This window comes from Balaenoptera physalus (assembly GCF_965194825.1).
Source record: "Balaenoptera physalus genome assembly, chromosome: 4".
Taxonomy (NCBI): Eukaryota; Metazoa; Chordata; class Mammalia; order Artiodactyla; family Balaenopteridae; genus Balaenoptera; species Balaenoptera physalus.
In genome coordinates this window covers 47,126,025-47,143,147 of record NC_138891.1, presented here as the reverse complement: position 1 = coordinate 47,143,147, position 17,123 = coordinate 47,126,025, and the positions used below count along the sequence as shown (strand labels likewise).

Sequence of the window (17,123 nt, the reverse complement as noted above, 5' to 3'; positions counted from 1 at the left end):
AGTCAGGTTTTGAAACAAAAATGCTGTTAAAAATCACTCAAAATTCAGTGGTTTATTACAGCGAACATTTATTCTCATGTTCACAGGTGTGTGGATTGGAAGAAAGCTTGGGTAATGTCAGCTGGGCTTGAATGGGCAGCTCTGCCTCAAGCAGTGGTTACATTCAGCTTAGACCCAGCCTGTGGGTGGAGCCCACATCTGTCATGTATTTTTTATCTTCCTTGGTTAGTGGCTACCCAAGACATGTTCTCTTCTAGAATAGTGGTAGTGCAAGGGCCAGGTCAAACTACACAAGCACATTTACAGCTTCTGAAAATACCACAACCACTCCTAATCCACTGGCCAAACCAAGTCTCATGGCCAATGCCCAAATCAGAGAAATAAGAAAGTACACTATGCTATGATGAGAGGAGGTGCTGAAGGCATTCAAAACATAGGGACTCTAGGAAACAAAGTCATACAATATACTATAGATTGGAACAGAATTTCATGGGGGAAACAGATAACACACCCTTAAATGGGTCTTTGTTACCTGCAGTGAAAATCATAGGCAAAGTGAAGAAATTGGTTCACTGAACATTTTGTTCTATGATGAAAGTCCAAGATTTGCATTGATTTTATTTTCAACAAAACCAATTACACCAGGTGAATATAGAGAATCTTTGAAGGAACTGTCCATGATAACTACTGGGTGAAGGTGCAGCTAATGTTACAGAATCTCAGCTAAACCTGGAGTATATAGTAGGGTTTATTTATTTTTTGCTTTCAGTTTTACTCTGACTTTGATTTTTCATGTTTTGCTGTCAGCAGGAAATAAATGTATAGGAAGGTGTCCAACCAGAAAAGCAAAGTAAAATATCCATGAGTACGTATTAATATTTCCTTTCTAAAATAATATTTTAGTTGCACTAAACATTGTATATCTGTACTAAATAAATCAAATATATAGGGAAAATTACAAATAAACTCATGTTATTAATCTAAATTCTCAATCCATTATTATTCTCTATCATACTTTAAGCACCTACTATGTGTTAGCCACTGTGGTTACTCCTGTGGTTACAAGGATGAAAATGACATATTTTCTGACTTGAAGAACTAGTGCAATTGGGGTTAGACTCTTTAGACATTCTTTCTATCCTTACAGCGGTTGAATTTTTTTTCTTTTAAGAAAAAATATTGGACAATAATAGGAAATACACTTGACTAAGTTTCAGGAATTTGGATTTTAGCCCTAAATTTGTCTCTAATTATACATGCTACTTAAGCAAGTGACGAGAATACACTGTATCTATTTCCTCTTCTAGAGAGTGGAAATCATGGTATTTGCCACACACATTACTAGAATTTCTGTGAAGGTCAAATAGAAGTGAACATAATATCAAGTTAAAGAAAACTATGGAAATTACTCTTTCGGGTCTGTATCTTACTTGTGACTCCTCGGTCACTTGACATGAATATAATAAAACTTAACATTTGAATTTTGCTTTTAATTTTTAAAAATATTTCCCATATATTATTGTGGAATAATGGCTCCACAAGTGTTCCTATGTCTGAATCCCTGGAACCTATAAATATTTTTCCTTACATACTAAAAGATACTTTGCACATCTGATTTAATTAAGCATCTCGAGACAAGGAGATTACTCTGATTTATTTAGATGGGCCCAGTAAAATTACAGGATCCCTATAAGAAGGTCAAAGTGAAGAAAAGTAAATGTGATGGAAGCAGAGGTTAGAGTGATGTGGCCACTAGCCAGTGAAATTGGTAGCCTCTAGAATCTTGAACAAGCAAAGAAAAAGGAATGTCCTAGAGCCTCAGGAAAGAACCAGCTCTAGTGACACCTTGACTTTAGTCTAGTAAGACTTTGATTTTGGACTTCTGACCTCCAGAAATAAAGGTAATAAATTTGTGTTTCCCTATGGAAATGTGTGGCAATTTGTTTCAGCTACAGTAGGAAATTAATATACCCATGTATTACTTTATCTCTTTATTTTGTTATTATATTACTTTATTCATAGTTTTATCTCCTTATTCCAAATTCTTTCCACTTCTTTCAATGTATGTGCAAGTCACTGCTTTTACTCAGTATTATTTACTATAGACACATATTTTTCCCCTTCAAGAGAGAACTGATTAGTCATTTCAAAAAACCTAACAAATATTAATTATCTATATATCAAATTTCCATCATATAAATAGTACCTATTAATATATATTCATTTAAGACTAGTAAGAAGAGTAGAATTATATTTTTAACTAAAACTACACATGAATGCGAAAGAATTTTCACATACAACTATGAGATAATTTATGATATTCAAATGATATTTGCTAGAGTTTATACAAAAGAGTGACAATGGTAAAGCTTACCACTAGTTCAGAGAAACTAAAACTAGGAAAATGAGCTAATACTTAGCTTATACACTGAAAAATGAGATTTTTAACCACAGGTTATAAACCATGAAATCAATGATTTGAAAATTATCAAAAACCTAACAATTGAAATAGAGCCAAGAAGAGACATAATTTGAAATAAAAGAAGAGGTAGATGAAGAGGCCAAGTAGCCTTGTAATTGAAGCAAGAGAGATGGATCTAAGAGTAGAGGCAACATAAAGAACATTTGGAAGTCAGTAAGAGAGAGAAAGGGAGAATGAGGTGAGGGGAGAGATAGAGGGCAAGAGGAAGAGAAATAAATTATATTATAGTGCAAACAGATGTCAGACCACCTATCCAATACTGGATATAGATTATGTAATTAGTATAGTAATATTTTATATATGTAAAAAGTTTTGAAATTCAGGGCTTCTGCTTGTTTATATCTGTTAATTAATTACAGATTTTCTAAGAATTTGATTCTCTGATGGATAGAAAAATTTTAAGGAGTATAGATTTTCTTGGCCTTATTCTGACAAGTAAAACAAACATGGAAAACAGGAATAATAAAATTCCCATATTGATATGGCCATACCTAAAATAAATTGTGACTATATAAGCACAGACCCCAGACCCCCTATGCTGGTGATGCTCATCAAAGGGGAAATTAGTCTTTGGAGGCTAAGGAGAAGGAAATATTTAAGTAAGAAGAGTATCTGCTTCAGAGTTTGAAAAGGCAATTGGTGGTCCACATTCAATACCACAAGGACTTGACATATTTTTAATGTAATAAATGTTTATGGTTAAAAAGGAGTGAAGGACAGAAGAAATAATGAGGAGGAAAGGAGACAGGAATGAAGAGAGGAATAAAGGAAAGAGAAGAATAAAAGTATTATATGATAATTAAAATCAGATTCAGGTAATAACATGAGTTTGCAGGTATGAGAGAAAATGGGTTAACAAATCAAGGAGGAAAGTTTGGTGAAATGCAGCATTATGAGATGCTAGTCAGAAATTGTTTTTAATGTGCACTGATGAAAATTCTGTGCAAAGAATGTAAAATCACCAGAGGCAAGATACAGTCCTAGGAATTGAATAAGTAGATATTTGATGTGATAGACCTGCATTTTAACCTCTGATGTGATAGACCTGGTTTTCAATTCTAGGCTCCAGTTTTCCTCTTTCCCCACCTCCTTTTGTTTCTAGTATAGGGGTATATGTAGGGAAGTCTGGGAAACTAGCAGAGAAGTCAAGTCTTGGGGACTTAGGCATAAATGATAACTGTTTAAACTGGTCGCTCCTCAATGAACAGTAAAGAGCTCTTCGAGGGTTGAGCTCTCTCTCTCTCTGTCTCTCTGTCTTCCTCTCTCTCTCTCTAATGTTCATGACCATAACTCTTAGTGGAGATATTGACTCTTTTCAGAAGCATCTTAGATAAGGGAGCTATATTACTCTCCAGCTGGCTGTATGCTTATTTCTGGCAGGTTTAGGTGGAGACTGTCTTTACATGGCTAGTGAGAATAATGAACTCTTTTTTCACATTTGTCTCTCAGTTTATTGAGCATACCATGCCTGTTCTTACTCTAGGGTCTTTATGTTTCCCCTGAAATACTTTTTTTCTCCTTCAAAACTTATGCTTTCTTATAATTTTTCAAATCTTTTCCTTAACAGATTTTCCTTGGAAACCCTTTAATAAACATTCATATTCAGTGGATTTTCCCATCATAGTTCTTCCACCACAATTGTAATTATTTATTGTTTGATTATTTGTTTAACATCAGATGACCTCGACTGTAAGCTTCCTAAGCATAAAGATGGAATATCTTTTATTCACTACCTCTGCTTACCTATCAAGGTGTCTGAAACATAATAAGTGTCTAACCTTTACCAATTAAATTAATTAATGGATGGATAGGTGGATTGAGAGACAATGTATCAATTTGTGTGGCTCTCCTGAAAATTCACATGATTAAGTTATATAAACAAATAATGAAAGGATTGGCAATATACTGAAGAACAAATAAGACAGAATTCTCACACACCTGTAAAAGTAGCATAGGAAATATGAAAACAAAGGTAGATGGTGTTTATAAAAATGCTGAAAACAGTTAAAGCTGTTTTGCATATTTTGTTCAAAACAAGAAAATTTAAACAAAACAAAACAAAATAACACTGCTCTGTTCTATGGTTTGACTGTTTTAACAACCTGGATCTGAATTAGCAAGTCCCTCGTTAAGCTGTTGCCTTAATTCTTCTTAATATTTTTATGACTCAGATAGAATTCAGGATGTCTAACAGTCCTCTATACATGTTCCTGCTGTTTCATTCAGGCTGCTTCTTCTCTGGATATGGTTACTGAGTCTTGATCTCAACGATGACACTGCTTTGTGAGGAACTTCCTCTCTATCAGGTCTAAGACTGATTTTCTAGAATAGATTGCACTGGTAGCCATTCCTGACCCTTCTCCTTTCTTAGTGGCAAAAAATTCTATCCCCTACACACCAGGCTAGTACAGCAGCACAGATGAGAGAAACAAAGGAGACCATGTATTATGGAGAGAGAGGGGTAGGCGTAAGCTTTGCCCATTCTCTGCTCTCCCATTGGACTTGAAAAAACATTAGAGTGATCTTGTCCTTGATTCATAAATTCAGATAAGTTTATCTGTCAAATTGTGAAAAAGAAGTGGGAAGCATTTGTATTTTTATCAATAAATGGAGACCTGTTTGTTACAGCAAAAATAACAAATAAATTATTAAAAAATAAATAAAACTAAAGGATACAGTTGTAGACATGTTGTTTAAGAAGCTGTCCTTGAGGACATTTCAATGTATCTTTATTTCTGTGAGAGAGCCTCAGTTTGATAACTAGATGTGTTATTTTACTAAAAGTTTCAACTTAGAACTGGCATAATGGGCCTGGGGATTCAGTACACTGAGGATAAAATTTTGGGACATTGTCATTTCATGTTACTGTGGGATTAATTGAAAGCCTATGAAGCCTTAGCATTGCTGGATCAAGTATTCAACTGCTTGGATTTGAATTATGAATTATAGCTTCTACTCTTTATGAAGAATCTTTCTTTATGAAGAATAAATTTTATGTATCATTCTCTCATCTGTAAAATGGGGATAACAATGATGTGTAGTTCATATATTCATTTTTTTGTTGAATCAGCTAATACAAATTAAAAAACTTAGCACAATCTTTGGCACCCTACTCAATAGATGTTGGCAATGTTTATTTTAGCCTTCAGAATGCAACTGATAACTGAACAGGGCATGTGCTTATGGCAACTAAAACTACCTTGGTTGAGGACATCACTATGGATCAAAGAGCAACTAAAACAGAGATTAAGAGTTTCTTTACAATGGAACATTCTTCAGGGTGCAGGGTAATATTCTTCAGGGTGCAAGGTAGTATCAGAGTCAGATGTGACAAAAGGGGCCTGAATATATGTGTCCTGACACTGCTGTTCATGAAGAGGGTATCTTGTCATACAGTTGGTGGTGATCATGTTTGCAGAGTCCAGGAACAAGGTATCCAGTGAATGCTGTTAGTGCCCAGATGTGTGGTTTGGCTCTCCAGTGGTTTAATTATTTTTACCTTCATATTTTGTAGATTACTAGACAGTTTTATAAAATCCTAGTTCCTATCATTCTTGGATATATTTATGTTGAACATGTGCAATTCTCTATTCCACTGTATCTCAGGTATATATCCATCAGATATATAATCACTGAAAGTCAAAACCTGTGTGAGACAAAAATCACTCCATTCAACATGACTGACTACAATGTCTGTCTTGTGGCAAAGCATTCTGTATCTAAATGTCATTCGTTACAGGGTCAATACCCATTAGAGTCAAGCTTCCACTAAATGCTGGTTAGTGATCTTGATGATGAAAAATACACTTTTAAATTTGTTAACTTAAAAGACTATTTTTTATTATGCCATATAACTGTCTAGGACTATTATTCTAAACACAATGGATGGGATGGGTCATGAGACTATTTTACGTTCGCAGGTTCATCCTAACTCAAATAATTGTTTTCAGAAACCACACCTTTAACTACCTATAATATATAATCATCATTCTTCCCTCCTGTGACAGATTAAAGCAGCTTGCAAGTTATAAAACTGATTTAATTCTGGGGAGCAAATGCCTTTCCTCAAAATTTAAACACCTTGTTCTTTTTTTTACATTAAGAATATTTCTTGGTGATAAATATCACTTGGTTGCTGGAGCCTTCTGCTTGTTTGATTTTTTTGTAAACTCAGTACATTTTCAATTTTTTCTATTATTCATAAGAGAATTCAGAACTGCTGTTCTTTCTATAGTTACACGATAATTACCTGTTTCCTCTCTTGGGACATATATATGAGTAGGAGAGGCCACTCTTGGGAAAAGTTGGATGCAGAAGAGGGTGCTAAAGTTATGTGGTGGAGTTTATAACAAAGAAAACATAACAAAATGAAGTTTTAAAAAATGCCTTGAGGTAAATCCAATTATGCATGCAAGTTTTATATTTTTATTTAATAATTGTGCTATTTTATTTATGGTGTTCTCCCACGCTCTCTCCCTTTTATAAATGAAATTCAATCTACCAATATTTATATTTATTTATTTGGTTTTGTGGCTGGTGGTGACTTCTGGTTTTACCAGATATTTGATTTCAACAGCTAGACATGACTGTAAGTCTACTCTTAGAATTAGGTGGCACTATATCCTGCATAAAATACATTTTGAAGAAAATATACCTCATCCTTTCAGCATAACAACAAATTTTGAGTAATTTGAACAGCATGGATAACATCTTAATATACTTCATTTCAATCAATGATGTATAGTTACAAGGCACTTTCACATATCACATATTTTGCCCGAATTTTGTAGAATGGGAAATTAAATGATAAACTGACTTGCCATTAGTCTGGGCATAAGTGCCAGATCTAAGACTTGAATGCAAATATTCTCATTCCAAATATTACTATAGCTCTAAAAAACTAACATGTGTAAAATCAAAATAACTCTATTACATCTTATGATTTGGAATATTATAATTAAAATAGAAAAGTACCTTTTATACTTATGTTGTAATGAACAACCTTAAAAGTGTCCGAAACATAATATTAGAAGCTGTAGCATTTGAGTCTTTAAGAATTAACTTTGGCCACTGAAATTTCTTTAATTTTAAAGAAAGTAAATTCAGTGCATCCATTTTTTCTTCCTTCAGAATCTTTGAAATAATTTAAAATATATTTCCATGTAATCACGAACAAGTCTTTATGTATGATAGTAAAGATTAGATAATAATCTGCTTAATTTGAAAACTGTAGTCATACTCTATGTGTTGTATATTTTTGTCTGTATAATTTTGTCTCAGACATGAACTGGGGTGTGTTTATTTTTATGTTTTGCCCTTTTCCCTCTAAGTTCAGCAATCTGATTCAGTTGAAAATATTTGGTGACTGCTACAGTTCTACATTTTATGATCTTCCTATGTACTGATAACTGTGTTAAAGATCATAGGGTGAAAAAGAATAGTTCTGTTCCTCATCAAGTTGATAGTCTAATGGGAAAGACATCTGTAGTGAGATCATTTCAATACCTAAGTCAGAGAGGTGTACAAGAAGCCATAGGATCACAGAGGGCAAGCATTAAATGCAGCTGTCACTTAGAAAAATAATGCTCAAACTTGTCTTTCTTGGTGTAATTCTTTTAAAATATTTGCTCATTTTACATTTAAAAAATGTTGCAGAACATCACTTTCTTTATTAACTTCAATAATTACATACTCTGATGGAAGAAGTTCCCTGGGTCTCAGACTATGTTCCTGCAACATTCCAGGGGAACATATAGCTTTTATGTCTCTGTGACTACTTACATTCCTTAATATTGACTTCTTTTTATATAGAACAGGAATTTGTGAAAAGTAACTTATGGGTTTTTTCTCCTGCAGCCCATATGCTGAACTGGCCCCCTGGAAGTGGACTGCTCTAGATGTTATGCAGGTGGCCAAGCCCTTTAAAGGTATTAAATACCTTAACCACTCAAATTGAGTTGGATGAATTCATATTCCACTTATCATACTGCCCTGTAACTGTCAAATTACTAGCCTGTATCTCCAAGATCTTGTCAACTCCTCAAAAGCAGAGATTTTCTTATGCATTTTTCTAGTCATTGAATCTGGAGTTGTAACAAGCACATAGTTCAATATGCTCAATAAATATACGATGAATTAATTAAGACAGGATTTAAATCCACCTCTTGAAATTAAAACTCTTTTTTTTTTTTTTTTTTAACGTTAGGATACCAATCGTGTTGTGTCCTAAATTCTGTGTGTCCTGAAAAGAGGAAAAGAAGTTTTCCAATGTAATAGTAAGCAGCTGTTTAAAACAGATCAAAATCATTTAAAAAGGTTTCCTTCCTTATATAGGAATTTGACTCTGGAGAACATTTGATTCACTTTGGTTATTCAGGGCTGTAACTTTGGTACAAGAAGTCTAAGTCTCTGAGTGGTTACTGTAACTTGTCAATGAATCAGAATCCTTCGGGAGCAAATCTGTTGACAAGTTACAGTAACCACTCAGAAACTTAGATGTTTTACCAAATGTCTATTTTTATTCTCTTATGTGTGTGTGTGTGTGTGTGTGTATATATATATATATATATATGCCAAAATATATATATATATATATATATATGTGAATAAAGATAGAATATATAGATGTTAAATAGAAAAATGATGGGTGAAAAGAGTGAGCAATCAATTAATTAAAGGTCAGGGAAAAGGGAAAACAAAAATAAATAGAATAATAAAATTAACAAAAAACTAAAACTAAAATACAAAATATGTATACACATGTAAAATCAATAGTTATATTCTACAGTTCTTCAAACTGGATAGAAAAAAATCCAGGTATTTTATTTATGAGCAATACAACTACAGAAAATGCTTAATACGAAGGTTCAGGAAAGGCTCTAGTAAAGAAATGTGAAAATAAAGAAACAAAAGCAAAAGACATAAAAGACAAAATAGTCTCTATACCAAAATAATTATTAGTAATAAATAAAGCCCTTACATATTGGTAAAATAAATAATACAAACAACATGCAAAAATCTTGTACCTGAATTCACTTCACAATACATTCTCTACATATGTAAAGCAAAATATGAAACATTGCAAAAAGAATTAGACAGTCAGTCATAGTAGAAAATCTAAAATATTTGTTTCAGAAAATATTCAATGAAGTATACAATTTAAGGATATAGGTAATTCGCGAAACACATGACCAGGTGGATATACATAGATTCCTACATTCAATAATTAGACAATACTCAGTTTTTTTGTTTTTTACAAATGCACACACAACAGTTAAAAAATGGAAGTCATAAATAACAAAGATTGGATAACACAGTAATCTGTCAAATTAAAAATTAGAAAACAGTAACTATGATGTACCCCCAAATCTCCATAGTTTGTGAAATGTAGCATCTATATACTTCTAAATACCTCATGGATCAAAGAAATCATAACAAAGTAAGCATTTATGAGAGAAAAATAAGAAAACACTACATGTTTAAACTTGGATGTAACTAGTGCAGTACTTAGACGTAAATGCATGGCCTTAAATGCTTATATATTTGAAGAAAAAGTAGAATATTAATGAAATACTACAAACTAAAAATGGAAGATTAAATTCATTCATTATGTTCATTCCTGAAAACTCACTATGACAATAATAAAGAATTAATAGTGTATAAATTCACACCTACAAAGAGGATAAGAGACACATTTTGGAGGATGGAAAGAAAATACATTAATTTTTACTGACTTACAAAGTGCAAAATGCAGATTTGTAATGCAGGATTCCCCTTTTCCCCCCACTGCAAAACACACACACACACAAGACCAGCTGTCAGAAGCATCAAGTTTCTTTAAAATTAAAACTCGTGATAGATTTAGGAAAGATAGATACAAGGCTAAAATGAGGATGGTTGCCTATAGATGGTTAATTCCCTCACCAAGCTTGCCCAGACAGGAACCCCCTTCCCATAACACACCACCTAGCAGAACTACAGAATTTTATGCTTAAAATAATTTAACTAGGTGAGATATGGACTGAGGAACTCCAAAAAGTTCTGGTGGCTGGGCTGAGGCAGACTTGGTGGGGTGTGAAGAGAGAGAGAGAGAGAGAGAAGAAATGAGAATGAAAGAGCTGCTATGAACATTTGCATGTAAGTCTTAGTGCGTGTGGATATAGCTTTCATTTCCTTGGGTAAATACCTAGGAGTAAAATTCCAGAGAAATGCAAATCAAAACCACAATGAGGCATCACCTCACACTGGTTAGAACAGCTATCATCAAAATTCGACAGATAAGAAATGCTGGAAAGGATGTGGAGAAAAGGGAACCCTCCTACACTGTTGGTGGGAATGTAAATTGGTGCAGCCACTATGGAGAACAGTATGGAGGTTTCTTAAAAAACTAAAAATAGAGTTACCATGTGATCCAGAAATCCTACTCCTTGGGAATAAATCCAGAATAGATGAAAACTCTTATTTGAAAAGATACATGCACCCCAATGTTCACAGTAGCACTATTTACAATAGCCAAGACATGGGAGCCACCTAAGTGTCCACTGACAGATGAATGGATCAAGAAGATGTGATAAATATATATCTGTATAAATATATACCTACACAATGGAATATTACTCAGACATAAAAAAAAGAATGAAATATTGCCACTTGCAGCAACAAGGATGGACCCAGAGATTACCATACTGAATGAAGTAAGTCAGACAAAGACAAATATTATAAAATAACACTTATATGTGGAATCGAAAAAATAATACAAATGAACTTAGTTACAAAACAGAAATAGACTCACAGACATAGAAAACAAACCTATGGTTACCAAAGGGGAAGGGGGAGGTAAATAAGGAGTTTGGGATTAGCAGATACAAACTACTATATAAAAAATAGATAAACAAGGTCTTATTCTATAGCACAGGGAACTATATTCAATATCTTGTGATAACCTATAATGGAAAAGAATCTGAAAAAAATATATGTGTAACTAATCATTTTGCCTTACACCTGAAACTAACACAATATTGTAAATCAACCATACTCCAATAAATAAATAATAAATAAATGGTAGTGTTCTTTTGTCTTTTGAGCTAGTTAGATTACAGTGTTGTTCAAGTCTTCTACTTGCTTATTGAACTTTTGTCTAGATGTTCTATCCATTATTGAAAGTGGAGTTTTGAAGCCTCCAACTCATTATAGAACTGTTCTCTATTTCTCCTTCCAATTCTACAAATATTTGCTTCGTATGTTTTCAGGTTCTATCGTTTGGTGCATATATGTTTACGACTGTTATATCTTCTTGATGAGTGGACTCATCAATATATAATGCTCTTCATTACCTTTTATCACTTTCCTTTTCTTTTTTTTTAAACATCTTTATTGGCATATAATTGCCTTACAATGGTGTGTTAGTTTCTGCTGTATAACAAAGTGAGTTAGCTGTACGTATACATATATCCCCATATCCCCTCCCTCTTGCGTCTCCCTCCCACCCCTCTAGGTGGTCACAAAGCACCCAGCTGATCTCCCTGTGTTATGAGGCTGCTTCCCACTAGCTATCTATTTTACATTTGGTAGTGTATATATATCAATGCCATTCTCTCACATTGTCCCAGTTTACCCTTCCCCCTCCCTGTGTTCTCAAGCCCATTCTCTACAACTGCATCTTCATTACTGTCCTGCCCCTAGGTTCTACAGAACTTTTTTTTTTTTTAGATTCCATATATATGTGTTAGCATACGGTATTTGTTTTTCTCTTTCTGACTTACTTCACTCTGTATGACAGATCTACGTCCATCCACCTCACTACAAATAAATCTGTTTCATTCCTTTTTATGGCTGAGTAACATTCCATTCTATACAGGTGCAAAATCTTCTTTATCCATTCATCTGTCAATGGAAACTTAGGTTGATTCCATGTCCTGGCTATTGTAAATAGAGCTGCAATGAACATTGTGATACATGACTCTTTTTGAATTATGGTTTTCTCAGGGTATGTGCCCAGTAGTGGGATTGCGGGGTCGTATGATAGTTCTATTTTTAGTTTTTTAAGGAACCTCCATACTGTTCTCCATAGCGGCTGTATCAATTTACATTCCCACCAACAGTGCAAGAGTGTTCCCTTTTCTCCACACCCTCTCCAGCATTTATTGTTTGTAGATTTTTGGATGATGGCCATTCTGACTGGTGTGAGATGATATCTCATTGTAGTTTTGATTTGCATTTCTCTAATGATTAGTGATGTTGAGCATTCTTTCATGTGTTTGTTGGCAATTGGTATATCTTCTTCGGAGAAATGTCTATTGAGGTCTTCTGCCCATTTTTGGATTGGGTTTTTTGTTTTTTTGATACTGAGCTACATGAGCTGCTTGTATATTTTGGAGATTAATCCTTTGTCAGTTGCTTCATTTGCAAATATTTTCTCCCATTCTGAGGGTTGTCCTTTTGCCTTGTTTATGGTTTCCTTTGCTGTGCAAAAGCATTTAAGTTTCATTAGCTCCCATATATCTATTTTTGTTTTTATTTCCATTTCTCTAGGAGGTGGGTCAAAAAGGATCTTGCTGTGATTTCTGTCATAGAGTGTTCTGCCTATGTCTTCCTCTAAGAGTTTTATAGTGTCTGGCCTTACATTTAGGTCTTTAATCTATTTTGAGTTTATTTTTATGTATGGTGTTTAGGGAGTGTTCTAATTTCATTCTTTTACATGTAACTGTCCAGTTTTCGCAGCACCACTTATTGAAGAGGCTGTCTTTGCTCCATTGTATACTCTTGCCTCCTTTATTAAAGATAAGTTGACCATATGTGCATGGGTTTATATCTGGGCTTTCTATCCTGCTCCATTGATCTATAGTTCTGTTTTTGTGCCAGTACCATACTGTCTTGATTACTGTAGCTTTGTAGCATAGTCTGAAGTCAGGGAGTCTGATTCTTCCAGCTCCGTTTTTCTTTCTCAAGATTGCTTTGGCTATTTGGGGTCTTTTGTGTTTCCATACAAATTGTGAAATTTTTTTTCCTAGTTCTGTGAAAAATGCCATTAGTAGTTTGATAGGGATTGTATTGAATCTGTAGATTGCTTTGGGCAGTATAGTAATTATCACAATGTTGATTCTTCCAATCCAAGAACATGGTATATCACTCCATCTGTTTGTATCATTTTTAATTTCTTTCATCAGTGTCTTATAGTTTTATGCATACAGGTCTTTTGTCTCCTTAGGTAGGTTTATTCCTGGGTATTTTATTCTTTTGGTTGCAATGGTAAATGGGAGTGTTTCCTTCATTTCTCATCATTAATGTTTAGGAATGCAAGAGATTTCTGTGCATTAATTTTGTATCCTGCTACTTTACCAAATTCATTGATTAGGTCTAGTAGTTTTCTGGTAGCATCTTTAGGATTCTCTATGTATAGTATCATGTCATTTGCAAACAGTGACAGTTTTACTTCTTCTTTTCCATTTGGATTCCTTTTTTCTTTTTCTTCTCTGACTGTTGTGGCTAAAACTTCCAAAACTATTTTGAATAATAGTGGTGAGAGTGGGCAGCCTTGTCTTGTTCCCAATCTTAGAGGAAATGGTTTCAATTTTTCACTATTGAGAATGATGTTGGCTGTGGGTTTGTCATATATGGTCTTTATTATGTTGAGGTAAGTTTCCTCTATGCCTACTTTCTGGAGGGTTTTTATCATAAATGGGTGTTGAATTTTGTTGAAAGCTTTTTCTGCACCTACTGAGATGATCATATGGTTTTTATCCTTCAATTTGTTAATATGGTGTATCACATTGATTGATTTGCATATATTGAAGAATCCTTGCATTCCTCGGATAAACCCCACTTGATCATGGTGTATGATCATTTTAATGTGCTGCTGGATTCTGTTTGTTAGTATTTTGTTGAGGATTTTTGCATCTATGTTCATCAGTGACGTTGGCCTGTAGTTTTCTTTTTTTGCAACATCTTTTTCTGGTTTTCGTATCAGGGTGATGGTGGTCTCGTAGAATGAGTTTGGGAGTGTTCCTCCCTCTGCTATATTTTGTAAGAGTTTGAGAAGGATAGGTGTTAGCTCTTCTCCAAATGTTTGATAGAATTCACCTGTGAAGCCATCTGGTCCTGGGCTTTTGTTCGTTGGAAGATATTTAATCACAGTTTCAATTTCAGTGCTTGTGATTGGTCTGTTTATATTTCCTATTTCTTCCTGGGTCATTCGCGGAAGGTTCTGCTTTTCTAAGAATTTGTCCATTTCTTCCAGGCTGTCTATTTTATTGGCATATAGTTGCTTGTAGTAATCTCTCATGATGCTTTGTATTTCTGCAGTGTCAGTTGTTACTTCTGCTTTTTCCTTTCTGATTCTGTTGATTTGAGTCTTCTCCCTTTTATGCTTGATGAGTCTGGGTAATGGTTTATCAATTTTGTTTATCTCCTCAAAGAACCAGCTTTTAGTTTCATTGATCTTTACTATTGTTTTCTTCATTTCTTTTTCATTTATTTCTGCTCTGATCTTTGTGATTTCTTCCCTTCTGCTAACTTTGGGGGTTTTTGTTCTTCTTTCTCTAATTGCTTTATGTGTAAGGTAAGGTTGTTAGTCCACTGCCTCAGTTTTAGGATGATTCATTGTCTATTCAGGTATTCCACAGATGCAGGGTCCATCAAGTTCGTTGTGAAGATTTAATCTGCTGCTCCTGAGCTGCTAGGAGAAATTTCCCTGTCTCTTCTTTGTTCATGCAGCTCCTGGGGTTCAGCTTTGGATTTGGACCTGACTCTGTGTGTAGGTCGCCTGAGGGCGTCTGTTCTTCGCTCAGACAGGAGGGAGTTAAAGGAGTGGCTGATTAGGGGGCTCTGGCTCACTCAGGCCGGGGTGGGGGAGGGGGAGCAGGGGGAGGGGTACGGAATGCAGGGCGAGCCTGTGGGGCAGAAGCCAGCAGTGGCAGAAGCCAGCGTGATGTTGCAACAGCCTGAGGCACGCTGTGTGTTCTCCTGGGGAAGTTGTCCCTGGATCACAGGACCCTGGCACTGGCGGGCTGCACAGGATCCCGGGGAGGGAAGGTGTGGACTGTGACCTATGCTTGCACACAGGCTTCTTGGTGGCTGCAGTAGCAGCCTTAGCGTTTCATGCCCGTCTCTGATGTCCACGCTGATAGCCGCGGCTCGTGCCCATCTCTGGAGCTCATTTAGGCGGTTCTCTGAATCCTCTCTCCTCGCGTACCCGAAAACAATGGTCTCTTGCCTCTTAGGCAGGTCCAGACTTTTTCCGGACTCTCTCCCTGCTAGCTGTGGCACACTAGCCCCTTCAGGCTCTGTTCACGCAGCCAACCCCAGTCCCCTCCCTGCGATCCGACCGAAGCCCGAGCCTCAGCTCCCAGCCCCGCCCGCCCCGGTGGGTGAGCAGACAAGCCTCTTGGGCTGGTGAGCGCTGGTCGGCTCCGATCCTCTGTGCGGGAATCTCTCCGCTTTGCCCTCTGCACCCCTGTGGCTGCGCTCTCCTCCGTGGCTCCGAAGCTTCCCCCCCACCCACCCCCCCTTCTCCGCCAGTGAAGGGGCTTCCTAGTGTGTGGAAACTTTTCCTCCTTCACAGCTCCCTCCCAGAGGTGCAGGTCCCATCCCTATTCTTTTGCCTGTTTTTTCTTTTTTCTTATGCCCTACCCAGGTACATGGGGAGTTTCTTGCCTTTTGTGAGGTCTGAGGTCTTCTGCCAGCATTCAGTAGGTGTTTTGTAGGAATTGTTCCACATGTAGATGCATTTTTGATGTATTTGTGTGGAGGAAGGTGATCTCCACATCTTACTCCTCTGCCATCTTGAAGGTCCTCCTATAACTTTTTATTTACAGTGTATTTTGTCTGATATTAGTATAGCCACCCCAGCTCTCTTTAGATTACTATTTTTCATGGGCTATTTCTTCCATCCTTTCACCTTCAACTTGTGTGAGTCCAAAGTGAGTCTTTTATAGACAGTGTGTAGTTGGGTCATGTCTTTTATCCATTCTGTCAATCTCTGCTTTTTGACTGGCAAGATTAATCCATCTACTTTTAAAGTAATTACTGATAAGGAAGTACTTCTGCCATTTTGCTATTTGTTTTCTGTATGTCTTATACCTTTTTGCCCCTCATTTTCTCCATCACTGCTTTCATGTTGATTTTCTGGTAGTATTCTGTTTTGATTTCCTTCTCTCTCTCTCTTTTTTTCTTTGTGCGTGTGTACATTTCTTAGGGGTTATGGTGACAATGTGTTTTAACAAGTCAAGCTAAAGATCTCACACTACATGTCTTGTGTTGAGCCCTGTGCTGTGTGTGTTTTAGTGGCATCTCCTCAACATTCTGTAGCTCCTGAAGTAAGCAGTGGTGATTGAGACCACAGTGATCACAGCCAGGGGCTGACCTCAGTGAGTTTCCTGTATTTATCCATTTTACAGATGAAGAAACTGGGGCTTAGAGGCTTTGAGAGATTGAGTGACTTGCCACGTTTACAGAGGGGTCACTGAGCTGGGTGGCAGATGGGTGGGGCTGAGGAAAGGGCTGGAGAGGAGGAGGTAGGAGTCCCTGGACCTGATACTAAGCAGGGCTCCACACATATCTGCTGCACAGAGAAGTGTGGAACAGTGTGACGACTGGACAGTGCTACAAGAGGAAAGTGCAGAGCCCTGCCTCTGCCTCCTAGTGC

The 17,123-nt window shown here is 36.1% G+C and overlaps 1 protein-coding gene across 1 annotated transcript in view; it reads right to left on the bottom strand.

Annotated features, from left to right (window-relative positions):
• LOC309659142 (uncharacterized protein) overlaps window positions 1-17,123 on the bottom strand; it is a 58,037-nt gene that overhangs the window by 26,846 nt on the left and 14,068 nt on the right. The gene's annotated exons all lie outside the window — the stretch shown is intronic.